Here is a 17,179-nt window from a genome sequence, read left to right as displayed (position 1 = left end):
CGTACCGCCAAAAAAAAAAAAAAAAAAAAAAAAAAAAAAAAAAAATTGATTGATCATAGGGTTTATTTCTGGACTCTCAATACTATCCAACAGATTTATATGTACTGACACTTTTTTTAAATTAAGCTAAAATCCACATGATATAAAATTAACCTTTTTAAGTGTACAAATCAATGGCATTTAGTATATTCACAATGTTTTGCAATCAACACCTCTACCTAGTTCCAAAACATTTTCATCACCCCCAAAGGAAACCCATACCCATCAAGCAGTCACTGCCCATTCCCCATGCCCCTGGCAGCCACCGAACTGATGTATGTCTCTACGGATTTACCTGTCCTAGATATTTCATATCAGTGGACTCATACAATATGTGATCATTTGTGTCCAGCTTCATTCACTAATCATAACGTTTGAGGTTCATGCACTTTGAAGCATTTATCAGTACTTCATTTTTATGGTTGAATAATATTCCATTGTACACATATACCACATTTTGGTTATCCATTCATCCGTTGATTACATTTGGGTTGTTTCTACCTTTTAGCTAAAGTAAACTGCTATGTAAGCACCGCCATGAACATTCATTACAAATATCTCTTTGAATACCTGTTTTCAATTATTTTGGGTAAGTACGCAGGAACAGAACATGTGGGTCATATCATAGTTTTCGGTTTAACTGTTTGTTGTCAAACTGTTTTCCACAGTAGCTGTACCATCATAAACTCCTACCAACAATGTACAAGCGCTCCGATTTCTCCACATCCTCGCCAACACTTGTTATTTTCTGTTTTCTAACTCGTCAAACGCCACATCCAGAACTCAACACAGTACTCCAGGTATAATCTGGACAGTACAGAATAAAGTAAGACTGATACCTTTCCTCTTCTGAACCTCCTCCCCCAGTAGTCCAGATGACGATTCTATGAAGCCTTTCTTATAGTTGCAGTACATTTTATATCTATATTGAGTTTATCAGAGTAATTAAAATACCTAAGTTGTTTGTACTCAACCACACTTCCCTCACCCCTATAATTACGCAGCTGTTTTCTGAACTCATATACAGGACTTCACATCAAGCTCCATTAAGTTATCACGTTAGCCTTAGCCCACCATTTCAGTCAGAAATATTATTTTCAAAAGTCAACCCTAAAAAATTCATTTCATCCAAAAATTTGATAAGCATGGTATCAATGTTTTCATTCACATCATTACAAAAATATGGACAGTGATTTTCAGCATGTCACTAGAAATTTTTTCTAGCTGTCATCAATTCATTATTAATTTTTAGAGGTGCTACTCAACCAGTCACATTTCTACCTAATTTTATGGCCATCCAGCCCACAGCCTCCCCCTGTCAACAGAGAGAAATCTTATGTTTGGCTGAAATCCAGTTATACTGTACCTTCTCCATTCTCTTGACCCACAGTCCAATAATCCTATCTAAAGAGTAAGGTTAGTCTAACATAATTATCTTTAGCAAGCCCATGTAATACCTTTCCTTCAAAAATGTAATCATGGTCAATGTTTTTAGCACTTATTACACGATGAACTCAGATTAGATCATACTAGGTTTCCAATCATATTTTGAGATTTAAACATTAAAATACAATGAAAAAACAATATGTATCACTCAAGGCAATATGTATCACTCAGGCAACACAGGGAATACAGATTATCTCAGGTGTTATACTTCACATTATCAAGACAAATGTCATCAATTTACTGTAGTTTGCATTTACACGTTTTTAAAATTCTACAAGAGTCTCTCCTCCACCATAAAACGTTCAATAGGAAAAATATATTTCTCCCATGTGTTCATAAAAAATAAAATAATAAAAATAATTAAACTAGTAAACTTTAAGTTTTGTGTTTCTAATAACATAGATTATTTTGTTGGAACCAATTTCCCCAATACCTTTAAGAGCATATTCCTAGCTCAAAAATCTCTTTTACAAAGCCTTCAGAGATTGTTCCAGTCTAAAACAGCTGCTCTCTCCTTTGCTCTTTCATGATACCTACTACTATCCCTACCACTCACTTTGGCACTCAGTCTTCTGATGCTTGGTAGTTATTGTTGTTAACTGTTTGATTATTATCTACAATAGGGTCTTGCCACATTCTTTTCTAACTTCATCATGACCAGCACAGAAAAGGTAAGCACTCGAATCCTTTTATTAATTTATATTGCATATACTATAAACCTATAAAGAATTAAAGTGAAATTGATAAATCTGAAGACAGTTTAGGATCTCCTGGTTCTTCTCTTTCTGAAAAGGGAAAACCAGGTACAGAGAAAGAGCTGTTGAAATAGACGAGGGTAAAATTCGCAGGCTGTTAAGAATGTTTACTCCTAAAATGTATTAAGCACTGTATCAGTTTGCTATTGTTGCAATTACAAATTACCATAAATTTAGTGGTAACGAATTTATGTCTTACAGTTCCGGAAGTCAGAAGTCCAAAACAGGTCTCACGGGGATAAAATCAAAGTGTCAGTAGAGCTGCATTCCTGTCTGGAAACTCTAAGGAGAATCCATTTTCTTGCCTTTACTGGTTTATAGAAGCTGCCCACATTCCTTGGCTCACGGCCGCCTTCCATCTTCAGTGCCAGCAACGCCCGGTCAATTCCTTCCCATGATGCCATCCCTCTAGTTCTGACTCTGCTGCCTCCTGCTTCTTCTTTTAAAGGCCCTTGTGATTACATTAGGCCCACCTGTTTCTAAAGCCCTCATAACTCTATTTGTGTGTGTCTGGGGGGCGGGGAGAGAGTAAAGGGAAATGTACAAAAAGTAAGGCTTTTCTTGCCCCTACATCAACTAAAACCATCTCTCCTTTCATCACTTTATATTAGGGATCCCTGTGCATGATTTTGTTTAAACAAAAGGTTTTTAAATCTCTACAAACCATGCTACATTCCACTTAGGCTTTGGCATATGAAGAGAGGTCATTAGTTAAGAAACAAAGCTAAAACTATGTGAAAATGTGACATATCGGATGTGAAAATCCAACACATTTATGTGTCTCTGAATCATCTCTTACCTATTTTAAATGAATTACAGAGTTTAAGCTTGTAGATTCCTTCCCCATTTGTACAATTTTAGGCTCTAGAGTTGAACATATAAATTATTTTTATAACTATTTCAAGCATTCAAATAAATCCCCCAAGATGTAATATACTGGATTGCAGATATCAACAGTTTACTATGTCTTGACATGTACAACACATTATTTTTCAGGAAAACATCAGCCATATGGGAACATATCTTCTTAAAAAAAAAAAAACTATTCGGGTGATATAATTGACTTCCAGGTGTCTCTTCTCATCTAATAATGACCTCTTATGATGTTCCTTGGCCCCTCCCTAAACACTTGGGTAACAATAATTTTCTTTTTATGTCCTGAAAAAAGTCTACAGATACAGGATGGAGATCAGGGAAGGGATCTGTGACTGACGGCAGAAACCTTGGTATTAAATGTTTGGCAAATGTCTTGATTGAACTTATACCTTTAGAGCAGCCGTTTTTAATCTTTCCTGGGTCATGGCCTCTGTTTTGAGAATCTGATGAACCTACAGACTTCTCACTAGAAAAACGCACTTGAACACATACTCAAAATTTTTAATATAACTTATTTTATTGTATTTTAAATTGACTGCCATTACAGACCATATAAAACCAGTCTTTGCAAAGATATCTGTATGTCTCAATTTTTGGTTTTATGCCAAAATTTGTTACACCCAGGAATAAAATTCAAAGTATGCAATAAAACAAACCAAACTTTAATTATTTTCAACAAATAGAAACCAAAGTACTGCTGGCTGCTGGCTGGAGTGCCTCTGATACCAAAGCACAGTTCTAGGAGAAAATCCACTTCTTTCACAGAATTCTCCAGGGAGAGCTGGGGAAAGCACAGGTGTAAGAGAGAAAGCTCAGGTCCAGACAGTAAGAGAATAATGTTGACTGAATTTAATGAGTGTTCCCCAAAACAGTAACATTTTATACTTGTATATATTTATTTAAAAAAAGGAAAAATATGGTTTCAAAAATTGTGAGACATTAAGAATAAAATTTAAATATTTGGGAAAAATATCATACCAGACCTGCTATGTTCCTACTACTTAGTCACGCAAAATGTATTAAGTTCAAAGTAGAGTAAATGCAAGCCTCAAAAGAAGGGTTCTCAAGCCAATAAGGTAAAAATACTATAAGGTAGTACATATGTGTTATCTTAAATTTGAAATTTGAGGTTTACTAACATTCAATGTCTCAGACTGACACCAGCACCTGCTCTTGGTCCTGTGTCAGGCTGCTTCCATCTTATGGCATTTACGTGAACTATGCTGGACACCACAGATTGGCGCACTTGACCTCCCGCCTACCGAATAAGCAATTAGAAAGGAGCCTTTTTAGTTATCTGGGGGGCAAGCACAGCTGTGGAAATATGAGATTTCTCTACAGCATAATTCCAGAGTCCATCCCCCAGCTTCTTGGGTGACGAGAAGTGGGGCGGCAGGAACACCAGCAGCAGAGGTGTCTTGATCTGACTTCCTAATCCAAGGTTGCAAGTTGGGGTCTGTCCTGCAGTTTTCAGAGTATCTAGAGGCAAATGCAACAGTGGCAGAGGTGGCACGAGGTCTGGATTCCAGCACCGCTCCCAAGGTGGCCTCTGAGCTGCCCTGGTGAGTTACCTCTGGATTGACCCCCTAAAACCTGCTGTTAGGCCCTTCTGACAATTCTGTAAGCACCTAATACCTTGTATGAAATCTCTTCTAGCTTAAGATACTCAAGGGTTTCTGTTTGTGACGCTGACTACACCCACAGTACTGCAGTAGATAAAAGTCTCCTAAGGGAGAGGTAGCAGTTTCACACCCTGGAGGGGTTGTTTGTGATGTCCTCACCTGTTCACTTTCAGCAGATCACAACATGCTGCAGCCCGCATGGGCCCAAGTAAGTAGATCTGCAGATCTCAGGAGAATTACGATATCACTCATGGATGGATTTTTAAGATTTTTGCAAAGAAAGTCAGATTAAACATAATACTAATAAGCAAAATACAAGCAAGCAACAAGAAAATGGGAGAGCTGACAACTGCCTGTTACCAATACCAGTGCTTTACCAAAAGCTGTAAGGTAAAAATGTGATTATCTTGTAAAACATAATCTGTAAAACTTTTTAGAAGAAAACACAGGGGAAAAAAGTCTTTGAGACCTAGGACTAGGTGAACAGTCCATAGACATGACACCAAAAGAACAATCATAAAAGAAAAAACAATGATTAAATGCACTACATGAAAATTTAAAACTTTCTTGCCTCTGTAAAAAATTCCTGTTAAGAGGATGAAAAGACAAGCTGTAGATGGGAAGAAAATTTGTGCCAATCACATATCTAACAAAAGACTTATATCTAGAATATATAAAGAACTCTCAAAACGCAACAATGAAAACCCAATTTGCTCATTAGGGAAACAATTTGCCCACTAGGGAAAGGCAAATTGAAACTACAATGAGCTATCACTACACAACTATTAAAATGACTAAAATTTTTTAAAAACAGTGAACAAAACCAAATTCTGCCAAGCATGTAGAGAAGCTGGCTCTTTCATACATTGCTGTTGGGAATATATAGCCAGTCTGGAAGATAGTCTGGCCATTTCTTGTAAAACTAAACATACACTTACAATAGAACCCAGCAATTACACTCTTGGGCACTTATACCAGAGAAATGAAAACTTATGTTCACACAAAAACCTATATACAAATGTGCATAGTAGCTTTATTTGTAACAGCCAAAAGCTGGAAACAACTCCTATGCTCTTCAACAGGTGACGAGTTAGCATACTGTGTACTGTTGTACATCCATACACTGAACCCTACTCAGCACTAAAAAGAAATGAACTACTGATACATACAACAGCTCGGATGGTTCTCTAGGGCATTGGGTTGGGTGAACAAAGTCCATCTCAAAAGGTTACATACAGTATGATTCCATTTATGTAACATTCTCAAAATGACACAATTATAGAGATGGGGAACAAATTACAGGTTGCCAGTAAATAGGGGTGAGGAGGGTGGGGAGGGTGGGGAAGGAGGAGACCTTGAGCTGCGTGAGGGAGTTCTTGGCAGTGATGGAACAGTACTGTATCTTGATTGTGGTGGTGGTTAAATGAATCCAGACATGAAATGTTATCAAATTGCATAGAACTATACACACACATACACATGAATGAATGCATTAAAAAGCATGAAATCTGAATATGGCTACTTAACTGTACTGTACCAATGTTAGTTCCCTGGTTTAATGTTGTTATAAATATGTGGTGTTATATAAGATATTACAACTGAGGGACACTGAATGAAGGTTACACAGGACTCCTTGTACTATTTTTGCAACTTGCCATGAATTTATAATTATTTCAAAATAAAAAGTTTTTTTAAGTGAAGACATTCAATCATACTTATTTTTAAAATTACTAAGATTTTAGGTGGAATCAAAAACATGGAAATAATACATTTTAAATTGTTCTAAAATATTTTTCATCTTTATCTCATTATTTTTGTTAATGTCTTTTTATGTGCATAATATTATAGTACATAGTTTACAACAAACATACACATATTGGGAATGCAGATACATTTTTTTATGCTGCTGGAGTGTGACATAAAACTTTTGCAGACCTCTGTTACAGAGGCTACAATAATCTAAGACTCTATCTTTTACATTTTTTACTTGGGCAAGCATATGCCAGAACAGGAAAAACATGGGACTGAGCATCAAAAAGAACTCAATTTTTATCCATAGTTTAAACAAGTCACAATCTCATCCTCGTCTACAAAATGGAGGAGTCATATTAGATCATTCCCAAGAACAGTCCAGCTCTTAAATATTATGACTCCATGAGTTCTACAACAGGAAAAAGTGAAATAACCATAAAGAAATGTATGACTAAAACTCTAACCAGTATTCACTGAAACTATACTATGGATTCAGTATTGCCAGGAATATTAAATACAATACACAGCCTAAGTTACCATCAACATAAACACAGAAAAGTGCATCTACAAAGACAATTTTACCTCAAAGAAAATAGATTAGCAAAAGATCCTGTTTAAATATAAATATCAAGATAACAGGCACATGTGGCTATTTTATATGCAACCTCACAGTTCTTTAAAGCCTCTCATTTCTGCTCATGGTATTGTATTAGGTTCTGAATTGCAGCAAACAATATACCAATGCATACAGGTATCCTGGTATTCAAGCTGTGGGTTGGGTTCTCACACGAAGTAGACTATCAAGACGTCCAGAAAATAATTATTTTCCATCCACTTAATTATTCTCCATCCACTTGAGTTAGACTTAATAAGACAGAATTTTAAGAGATCCATTATTCAGGGGAAGTTAAATATACCACCCTGTTATACCACCTTTTACTTCTAAGCAGTAAAAACCAACATAACAAGGTCCTAGCACTAAAGCTCCATGCACAGGAAGTTCTTCAGTTTCTCACCCAGAACCTTCTATCATTTTTATCCACCATTCAACAAGTGGTTATGGGTTCTAGTCTCATATCACACGGAAAATACCAAATCAGAAAGGTGAGTAAACTACTACAGGTGAGTGTAATGAGAGCAAACAAAGAGATACAGTTAACAATAAAGTAATAAGCAAATCTACTCCCCAAAACCAAACATGCTTTAGAAAGGAATGGTTTCACCAACAAATGAACAAAATATGGTGGTATGTATATTGCTGACTGGGGAGACTAATGCCTGGAGATTCTGCAAATACACTGTGATGAGTTCACTGACACCCAAGACACATGAATGGAACCATCAAAGTAATATTTTTTTTACTAGTATTTATAGATAGCACTATCCATCTTAAATTTTTTTAATGGAGAAGAAAACTGAAAATCACATTTAAATTATCTTTCCAGCATTCTTTAGTATTGAACTAAATTACATCACATCTGAATGTTACCATGAAATATAGACACAGCCAAAAAAAAGAAAAAAAAAAAACCACACACAAAAGAGGACAAAACAAAACAAGGAGTCCTGAGAAGTTGAAATATGTTGAAATTCATTCAGGCAACAAGGCGTATCTGTGAATGTTTTACAGCCTAAAAAAATGAAGCTGCACTGCAGTAAATGAACAAACTAATATCCCCTTCTTCAATTCCCAGATGCCCTTTAATAAACACTACCACCACCACTTCAACCTCTCTGAAGTATGGTTGTTCTAAAATAGAAATGTATCTCACAACTGCTGTCACCCAACAGCAACATTCAGTTGGTAAAAACTTTATGTTGACATTTCCTAAAAGTTCAAGAATGCAGTGGCATCAAAGTGTCTTAGGTTTGATCAAAAATGGTCATTCAAAATAATCTTAAAAAAAAAATGATCAGAAGCCTGTAAAACTACAATCAATGGAGATACAGAAAATTCTCAAAACTAAATTGCATCCTTTTACTTTAAAAGATAGTACATATAAAGAACTTATTACTTAGTAAGCACTCAATAATTGTAGCTGCTATTATTACTATGAGACAGAAAATAAGGACTAGAGAGCTGATGAAAATATGATCATAGTGGTCAGGCAACCAATATACACTTATTAAGTGCCTACAACGTCTCAGCACTGTGCAGGGGCAATACAAGTTCATCACAATCAACTTACGCAGCACTATCTCTGATCAAATAAATGACAAGTTGCGCAATATATTCTGAACCAATAAGGTAAACATCAAGTTACATTCAGCAATGATTAGAACTTACCAAGTACTTTCAACTTCTTTCGAAGTACCGTCCTTTATTTAAGTCCAGTATACAGAACTTGAGACAAATTACTTACTTGTAGAGAGTCACCAAATGATTAAATAAACATAAAAGTGTCACCAAAATGAGTCTTTTTCATTCTTTCTTTCAAAATGAGTCATGATTTTTATAGGGGGAAAAAAATCTCTTTTCCCATTTCTCTCCAGGCTTAGGTAGAATAAGAATTTAGATTAATTCCCTCTTAAAGAAAATCTTTCTAAACTTCGAGGGTCATGAAAAGACCCTCTCTACTCCTAGGATTTATGCGCATTAGAGGGACGGATTTACACAGGAATGCACATTTATTAAAATGTTATCTTTCATTTATATGAAATGTCCAGAATAGCAAATGTATAGAGATGGAATGTAGATTAGCAGTTGCCTAGGGCTGAGGAGGGAGGTAAGGAAGGTGATGGGGTGATGAAAAAGTTCTAAAACTGGTTGTGAGAGGTGTACAACTCCGGAATATACTAAAAACCATTGACTTGTACACTTTAAATAGGTGAATTGTATGGCATGTAAATTATATCTCAATTAAGCTGTCATTTAAAATTTTTAACTCTTCTCAAAACTCGACAAATCACACTTGCTGCATTATGGTCAAACTCCATAGGATGTATCCTTGGTCAGATATTCTTCCTAGCCTGGTTGACTCCATCACTGACAATTCTACAAGGCCCCTTTCTCAACAACCTGATTCTTTCCCCACCAATACAAAGATCGAGCAACAGAACAGGCTTGCAGGGAAAGGAGGTAGTCCATTTTGTAAAAGTTAGAAATACTTCACACTATATTTTAATACAAGTGATTTTTCAAAACAATTATTTTCATAACATAAAAAAATCCTGATAAAGCTATCTATCTATTATAGCATTTTGAGTTTAAAAGAATGTGTTACTACTCTATCAGTAAATTGTGAATTACCTACTAGGATACAGATACAGTGTCATAATGGTGGTCTATGAAATGGACGATCCTTGTAGGGTATAAGGAAAGACACATCAACATCTGCAGAATTTCTGAAATATTCTGCCTCACAGGAATAGCACTGCTTGAAATTAAAAAAAAAAAATTCTACAGCTCACAGATTTACTTTAACAGGCTCCAGGACCCCAACCCACCTCCTATGGAATACCAGGTTTGTTTGTTAGGATACTTTGAAAGAAGCTATACAGAACAACAAACAAGGGTGAATAACAAACCACCTAGAAGTACACGTCATGTACACTACCTTTCATCCACATGTACCACTCTGTCTATTTAAGGATCCTACTCAGAGGAGCTCATAGCTTGGGGTCCAGACAGACTTCATCATCCTATTCTCAGTGCCTACATGGTGCACAAATTAGGTGTAGTTTTCAATAAAAACTTGCTGAATAAACGGAGATTTCTCACCTGATTAGCCCTGGCTGCTTGCAGCTGGGTTTTCTATTTAGGAACCTTTGGAAAACTTTTTCCCACCTGGGCTGGCTTAAAGAAGCACCCAGAACAACAGAATCTTATCACCTCCTTCATCAGCCTAAATTGTAGCTCTCTTTTTATAATGAGCAACATAAGGGTAGAGTAAAACCTCTACGTGTGAACTGATGAGAAACAAATATCTTCCTACATTCCTCCAGGGGCTACTGTGAGCAGTGCCAGTTGGCAGTCTCGGAGCAATTTTTAATGCTCTCTAGAGACGAGAAGAATCAAGAAATGAGAAGAGATTAGGCTTACGGTATGTACTCCAAAAACATTTTAGCCTAAAGGTACTTAAAGTGTTCAGGGACACAGGTTTTGACCATTTTTGAAATGATTATGATTCTAATAGTCTATAAATCATAGACTATGTTTTGAACACAAAAATACTGGTGGGAGCCTTGTTTCTCAAGAACAGGTGAAATAACCATAATAACTGAGCCTGGAGAAATTAATAATTATTTATTTTATTATATAAAATAAAAAATAAATAAGTGTATAAAAATTGATTACCCTTCTCCATTCCCAGTAAACATAACTTACTCAAGTATGATAGTTTAAGGCACTCCTATCTGAAGGTAATAAAAAAAAAAGAAGGGGAAAAAAAACCTGGAATTAAAAGTCAAACCATTACCAATAGTTATAATGTGATAGGGGCAATGTTAGAGGGGATATTTAGTTTCTAAATTATACATTTCCTTCATAACAATATTTTACAATGAGCATGTGAAACTGGTGATAAGGAAAAAATTGGTTTTTCCTTTAAACACTCATATACTCTTTCCCCAAATAAAACAATATGAACTTTTTTATTGCTTGTGGTTTTACAGACTCTACTGGGGTAATAATAACAAACCTGCTCAAGTACTTTAGGCAACAGTAAAAGGGATGGGGGGGGCGGGCGGGAAGGCTCCAACTTTTGTTAATGGTTTTTACCAAAATCCACAAGCTAATGAATAAATACACACATAACTATACTGTAAGTCAGAGCATGGCTTGTGCTGTAAAAGGACTTTACAGGAGCAAGAGAAAAGAGCCATCACTTCGGATCAGGAGAACAGGAGAGCTTGCAGACAAGGTGACATTCGAGCTCGGTTATATAGATGATCCCTCTGATGAGGTAACAATAGGTGAAATTCAGAGTACATGCTCTGCCCCCCCCAATATTTTATAGATTAAAAATAGTTCAAGTAGTGAACATACACCCCAAACATACTTTATTTTTTTAATTTTTAAAAAATATATTATAAAATTTGCTACATAAAGCAATGAAAACTTTCCCACATCACCTAAGTTTCTTCTATCATTCCACTATTCCTTTACCATTTTGGCATGAATCCTGTGTCACTGTTAGTTTGCACCTGTTACTGCAATGGGATACACATTATCTTTTCCCTATGGATGATAATTTTGCATCTTCCCATTAAACTCCATACCTTTGAGAGCAATGACTGTCATCCATTTCTGCTTTACCTTTCCATAAAACTCCTCAAATAAATGGGTACTCAACAGATGCTGACAGATTAAACCTAATTCTAATAATTGGGACAAGAAACAATCACCATCACAAAAGATGTCCGTGGAACAGATATTATAAACAAATCACAGTTTTGTACACAGAACAAAAAGCACCTAGATTAATATATCTTCCCTCAAACACTAAACCAATTGCTATTCTTTGGTGTAACTTGCTCAGAAAGGTGTTTATTTTAAAAAATAAATATATAAGCCTCTCAAGCAGCCTCTATAGAACATTATCGTTTTCTGTCACAAAGACCTAAGTCAACACATTAATTGGGCACTAGAAAAGTACTAGGTGACACAGTGAATCTGCACAGAAATAGAGGACAGTCCTAGTTCCCAGGGATCTCAATGGACAGTTCACAATTCAAGAAATTCCCTGGCAATGTGTATATTTAGGACAATGTGTTTAAAACAATGTGAAAAGCACACAGGAAAAGTATGTTTTCCAGGAAACATAGCCTAGATAGTTCAAAGATAATTCTTTCTGAGTGTTTTCTTTATATGCGATCTTTTAAAAGTTCAGGAATTCTCTCCTCTATTGTTTAAATAAGCTGGTAAGTAAACAAAAATAGAAATTTGAAAGCTTGTTTTAATCTTCTACTTTCTATTATGAGATGGAAAAGACGATTATGCCAGCAGTCCTGCCTGACATACTTATCAAAGAAGAGGATCAAAGAGAAGAGGAGGAAGGAGGATATTAGGTGTAACAACGCCAGATACCATCAAGATTACTACGAAAGATCATGTGTTTGTGTGTCTACACTTCCTAAATTCTATAGGAAGAGCCAAGTATCTCTCAAATATTATTACCTGAAATTGGCTTTTAGATTCCCAAGTACAGCTTCTCTGTTGTTACTGCTGAGCCTGTGAACTTATGTTATAATGCTGTACACCACTCATATAATCAATGAACACTTTGGAAAGTTGTTAGTATTGCTTAAAAAAAAAAAACCCGCTGGGCCAGAGGTTCCAATAAAATTCACTTTTCTAGAGAAGTAATTTTACAAAATAACTCAGAATGTAAGAAAAGACAGGATGGAATGCTATCTTTGATAATGAGTAGCCAAAAAAAGACTACAGAATAACACACACACCGCAGCTTTGTTTATAGGGTTGTAACTTGCACATGCAAGTACTCTACAAAGTACTGCACAAGAAGAAACTGTCAAAAATGAATGTTCATGAGAACATTCCTTTTCTAAATAAGGTCTCTAACAAGGAGGTACTGTTTCTAAATATAATTTCTTTAGCAAGTATTGACAGGTATAGAATAGCAGCAGTGCTCAAGATGGAAAAAAACTTCTTACATTTGTTTCATCAATAGTACAAGTTACTGTTACTAATTATAATGCCTATGGGTTCAGTAGCAGAAATTTACGGAGATATCGGCTGGGCAGAACAGTAATAGTTAGTTAGTAGTAAATAGTTAGTAGTAAACTAACTTTACTTTTATCAAAAGTTTATTTTTTCCTAATCCTATAGACCCTAGCAAACTGGAGTTTTTTGTTCTGTTTCGTTTTGCAATTTTTTTTCCTTCCAAAAGAAGCTCCACCAGTAAAGTCGAGGTAATACTTTCCACAGTTCAAAGGTTAAGGCGCATTCGGCTCTTCATAGAGCTCTAGCTCGTCATCAGCACCGCTCCCTTTTTTTTTTTTTTTTCAAATTATCTTGACCTGAGAGAGGTTAATGCTCCCTTACAATGCAAATCCACGAGATACGCGATTTTAGGTGCCGAGAAATGAAACTGGGATGAGAGGAAAACACCGACAGCTATCAAGAACCATTTCGCCGTAGAAATAAGCCTCTCCAGAACGCAAGAAACTAAGGTTTTGTCCAAAGAACCTGCCGCCCGGAAGCCACAACTTCCAGCAATTGGCAAAGAAAAGTTACAAGTAAGAGCTCAGCGCCCAGGGAGTCTGCGCCGGTGCGGAGACTGAGACCTGCAAGGACACTCACTGGCCCACACAGCCCGCAAGCGCTGGCTGCGGTGTCGGTGGGGCCGATTCCGGCTCGGGTAGGCTCGGGGTCTGGGGGTGCGCGGAAGGCGCGGAGCGGCGCGGGCACGGCGCCCGCGTCCGCACCCCTCCCCACTACCGCGAGCAGTGGGCGGAGAGACGAGAGCAAAGGAAAAGCAGGACAATGCTGGGCCGGGCTGGCGACTCCGCGCGCTCAGCGGGTCCCCAGCGTCCTCCTCGCCTGGGGCCGCCAGCTGCCGAACTAAGTTTGCTCCTCAGCCCTGCCTTCCTAGCCGGGGCAGTGAAGCAGTGACCGCCGACCTCCCTCCGCCTCGCCGCGGCCGCCGCCGCCTTCCTCCCCGCGGGGCGGCTCCCGCGAGTCCACGAGGACGCGGCGCGCGCGAGCGGAATGGGGCGCGCGAGGGAGAGGGGGCGCGCGAGGAAGCAGCGCGCGCGCGGGGAGCCGGGCGCGCGGCGCTCCCCGAGGACCAGCTGCCGCTCCGGCGGGTTTTCGGTTGAGGCGGGGGCTGCGCCACGGCTAAGTGTCCGTTATGAGTCTTGGCCCGGGCGGCGCAGCTTGCCAGCCATTCTGGCCCGCCTCCCCCTCGACTCCCATCAGAAAGGCAGCGAGCGAGGGCCGGCGACCTCGTCTCCCGCCAGGGCTGTGGCCGCCAGTCGGCGGGCATCCCGGCGCCTACCCCTGGGGTGGAAGAGAAAGTGAAATGAAGCGCCTTTCCCCAGGCAACACCTACCCGTCCCCAGTCCAAGTGCAGCTGCCTCACTCCTCAGGCGCCGCCGGTCCCCGCCCTCGGGCCCCAGGCTCCGTTCTCTTGACAATGGCGCGTCCCCTTTAAGGAATAATCCGATCGGAACCGATCTGTGGTTAAACCTCCCTCCGACTCTGATTTTAACCGGATTTCTCTCTCTCTCCCCCCAGAGCCCGACGGCCGCCCGGCGGTGCTGCGAGCTCTTCCCACCTCTTCCCCGCCCCGCCCACTCCCTAGCTTTCCTGATTGGCGAGAAACACTACTACAGGAACAGCAGTTGTCGCATCGCACTCGCCAGTCCAGCCGCCGCTCAGAGTTACCCCCACCTTCACCCCGCCCCCTTTCCTGGGTTGGTCCTACCTCTAATCATTCTCCGTCTTCTACTCTATCGTTGCTTTGGAGAACTGGCAGTCAAGGCTCACCCTCCCGCCTCCGGAAAGCGAACTTTATTTTTATTGGTAAAAGGACATCTTCCTGTGCACCTGATTGGGCAAGGAAGGAGTTAGTCTGCACGCCCCTTACCCATTATCGCTCTCTCTCTTTACGGGTTTGAGAAACGGCCGCAAAGTCCTCCCCTCTATTTTGCCTTGTTCTAAGCGCCTTTCCCTTTAAATATTGGTAGGGGTGGTGGACAAACTCACAGCCTGTGTTGGAGAAAGACGGAAAGGGAGAAGAGGAAATTTCAAAATCTTCTCCAGATGAGTAATATATCGGGAACTGGAGCTGGGATACTGCGGAATCTCATCCTTCGGTCTACTGAATGGAGTGGTTAGAATGAGAATACCTGAAATTCTAGTACTAACTTCTGAGATGTACTCAACAAATTTTCACTCACCGTCCACTCTACTCCTACTGTCGATCCCACTGGCATTTCGCTACTCCAGAGAGCTTTAATAAAAGTATCTGTAAACCTAGAGGTGTCCTTGTTTGTCCCGCATTCATTTAAAAAACCCTTTAAATCGCTTCCATTAAAAGTTCCGTTTAATTTACGTCCTCTGTTGTTATCTCGGGGTTTGTCACGAGAGCTAAATTACTCTTCTGAAAAGATTGAATAGATGCCCACCCACCATGCCAGCCTGCAAAGTTGAAGTCCATCCCCCTTAATAGAATTGTGCCGGGGGGAGCCCAGGTTGAGCCCAAGCGGGCACCAGAAGTCTATTTCTTGAGAGAATGGGGCAGTCTGGCACCGGAAGCTTAACCCTGCCGCGAAACCTCACGCCTGAAAGAGGAGGAATTCTGCTGCAGCCTGGTGTGGTCTGTGTTAGGAGTTCCCCAGTTTCCCATGGGAACTGCAAGAACCAAAAGTGTCGTACCTACTAAAATTGGGTACTCAAGTCCTTTGGTACCCATCTGTGAATGTTAGGGGTAAATGGTTAAATGTTCTGCCCCTCTTTGCCATTGAACTTCAAGAGACTTTGGACCTCAGGATGTTTAGTGCATTTGCAGTGAGAGCCCAGTGGAAACCAATGATGCCAAGATAGTGACAGGGCTCAGCGGTACCCTGGAAGGGATTTATACCAGAAAAGGGGGAATAAACATCGATAGTCGATAGGACTTTTCCGTGAGTTCAGGGGAAAAATCTCCTGGGGATACCCATAAATATGGAAGAGTGAGAAAAGGGAAACGTTGTAGGTGGTTTAGGTGTTTCTAGTAGGAGATAAGGAAATATCTGGATTATATTTATATGGCCTTCAAGGTATTTTTTTAAAATCAAGATCTAGGCAATGTTTTCAAGTTCTTTGTAAATCACTTCCTTTATGAGGCCAAGATTATTTTGTTACACTAGCACATTGGGCTCATAACTCCAGAAGGCTGTCTAACAGTAACCTCTAGATTCTCTTTGTCACACCTAACCAACCACGTTGAGATCATCACCTTACAAATATAATTTATATTATTTTTTTCTCTATTTCATACTTGCCCACAATAGGATTACCTATTACTTTTTAGCCCATACACCCAGACTCCTGGTACTAATACTGCTATTGGTATTTCACACTGAAGAAGAATTTAGGAAATCTGCAAGCATGGATATGCAGGTCATTCTTAAGAATGTTCAGTATTATTGAACACAGCTGCAGTTCTAACCCTGGAGAAATTGACAATTTGCACTTTTCCCTTCAGAAGGACTTTATGTCTCCTACCTTTGTTTTCCATCTCTAAGCCAGATCCCCATTCTTTAAAAAGAAATATTCCCCAATGTGCCAGTTTGACTAAAGCTTTTCAACATCCTTGTATATAGATCTTTGTTAAACTCTTTTAAAGGTGAAATTTCACACGTTATGATCACTTATTCTCCCTTTGTTTATATATAAAGGTAAACCATATCAAAGAACTACCAGTTAAGCCAGTAATTCAGTTTTCCTAAGAAAAAAAAATGTTACCATGTATATTACAAATTCTTTTCAGTTCACCATAGGTTTATATAGTAACTATTATGTGTTGAGTAAACAATAGGGGGGAAATTGATGAATATGACTCTCCAAATTCTACCCATAACTGACACAATTTTACCCCTCACTCAGCATGTAGGTGGATACCATCTATTAATCAGTGATTTTCCATAGTAAAATTAAGAAAAAATCCAGTCAGTAAAAACTGTCAACCAAAATCTTTCCCCAGACCTTTATTAGCATTAACAAGAATGAGACAAATTAAG

General features: G+C 38.9%; 1 protein-coding gene and 1 long non-coding RNA gene across 10 annotated transcripts in view; one reads left to right on the top strand and one right to left on the bottom strand.

Moving 5' to 3' along the window:
* The window catches only part of FRYL (FRY like transcription coactivator), a 244,633-nt gene extending 229,912 nt beyond the window's left edge, over positions 1-14,721 (bottom strand). For 5 of the 9 annotated variants that reach the window (XM_027103006.1, XM_027103005.1, XM_027103009.1 and 2 more), the window contains exon 1: positions 14,506-14,718. The gene's annotated coding sequence lies outside the window, so the exon portion shown is untranslated. Of the gene's footprint in view, positions 1-14,505 lie in introns of all 9 variants that reach the window. The other 4 variants (XM_027103011.1, XM_027103012.1, XM_027103013.1 and 1 more) reach the window with 2 other exon arrangements.
* On the top strand, positions 13,251-15,430 carry LOC113618800 (uncharacterized). The gene is made up of 2 exons (XR_003432127.1): positions 13,251-13,690; positions 14,691-15,430. It is a non-coding gene; the product is annotated as an uncharacterized LOC113618800 (long non-coding RNA).
* Positions 15,431-17,179: the final 1,749 nt, after the last annotated feature.

Source organism: Aethalodelphis obliquidens, unplaced genomic scaffold (genome assembly GCF_003676395.1).
Source record: "Aethalodelphis obliquidens isolate GAN/ISIS:26980383/991018 unplaced genomic scaffold, ASM367639v1 scaffold6, whole genome shotgun sequence".
In the NCBI taxonomy this organism is placed as follows: domain Eukaryota; kingdom Metazoa; phylum Chordata; class Mammalia; order Artiodactyla; family Delphinidae; genus Aethalodelphis; species Aethalodelphis obliquidens.
This window is presented reverse-complemented; position numbering and strand designations above follow the sequence as displayed.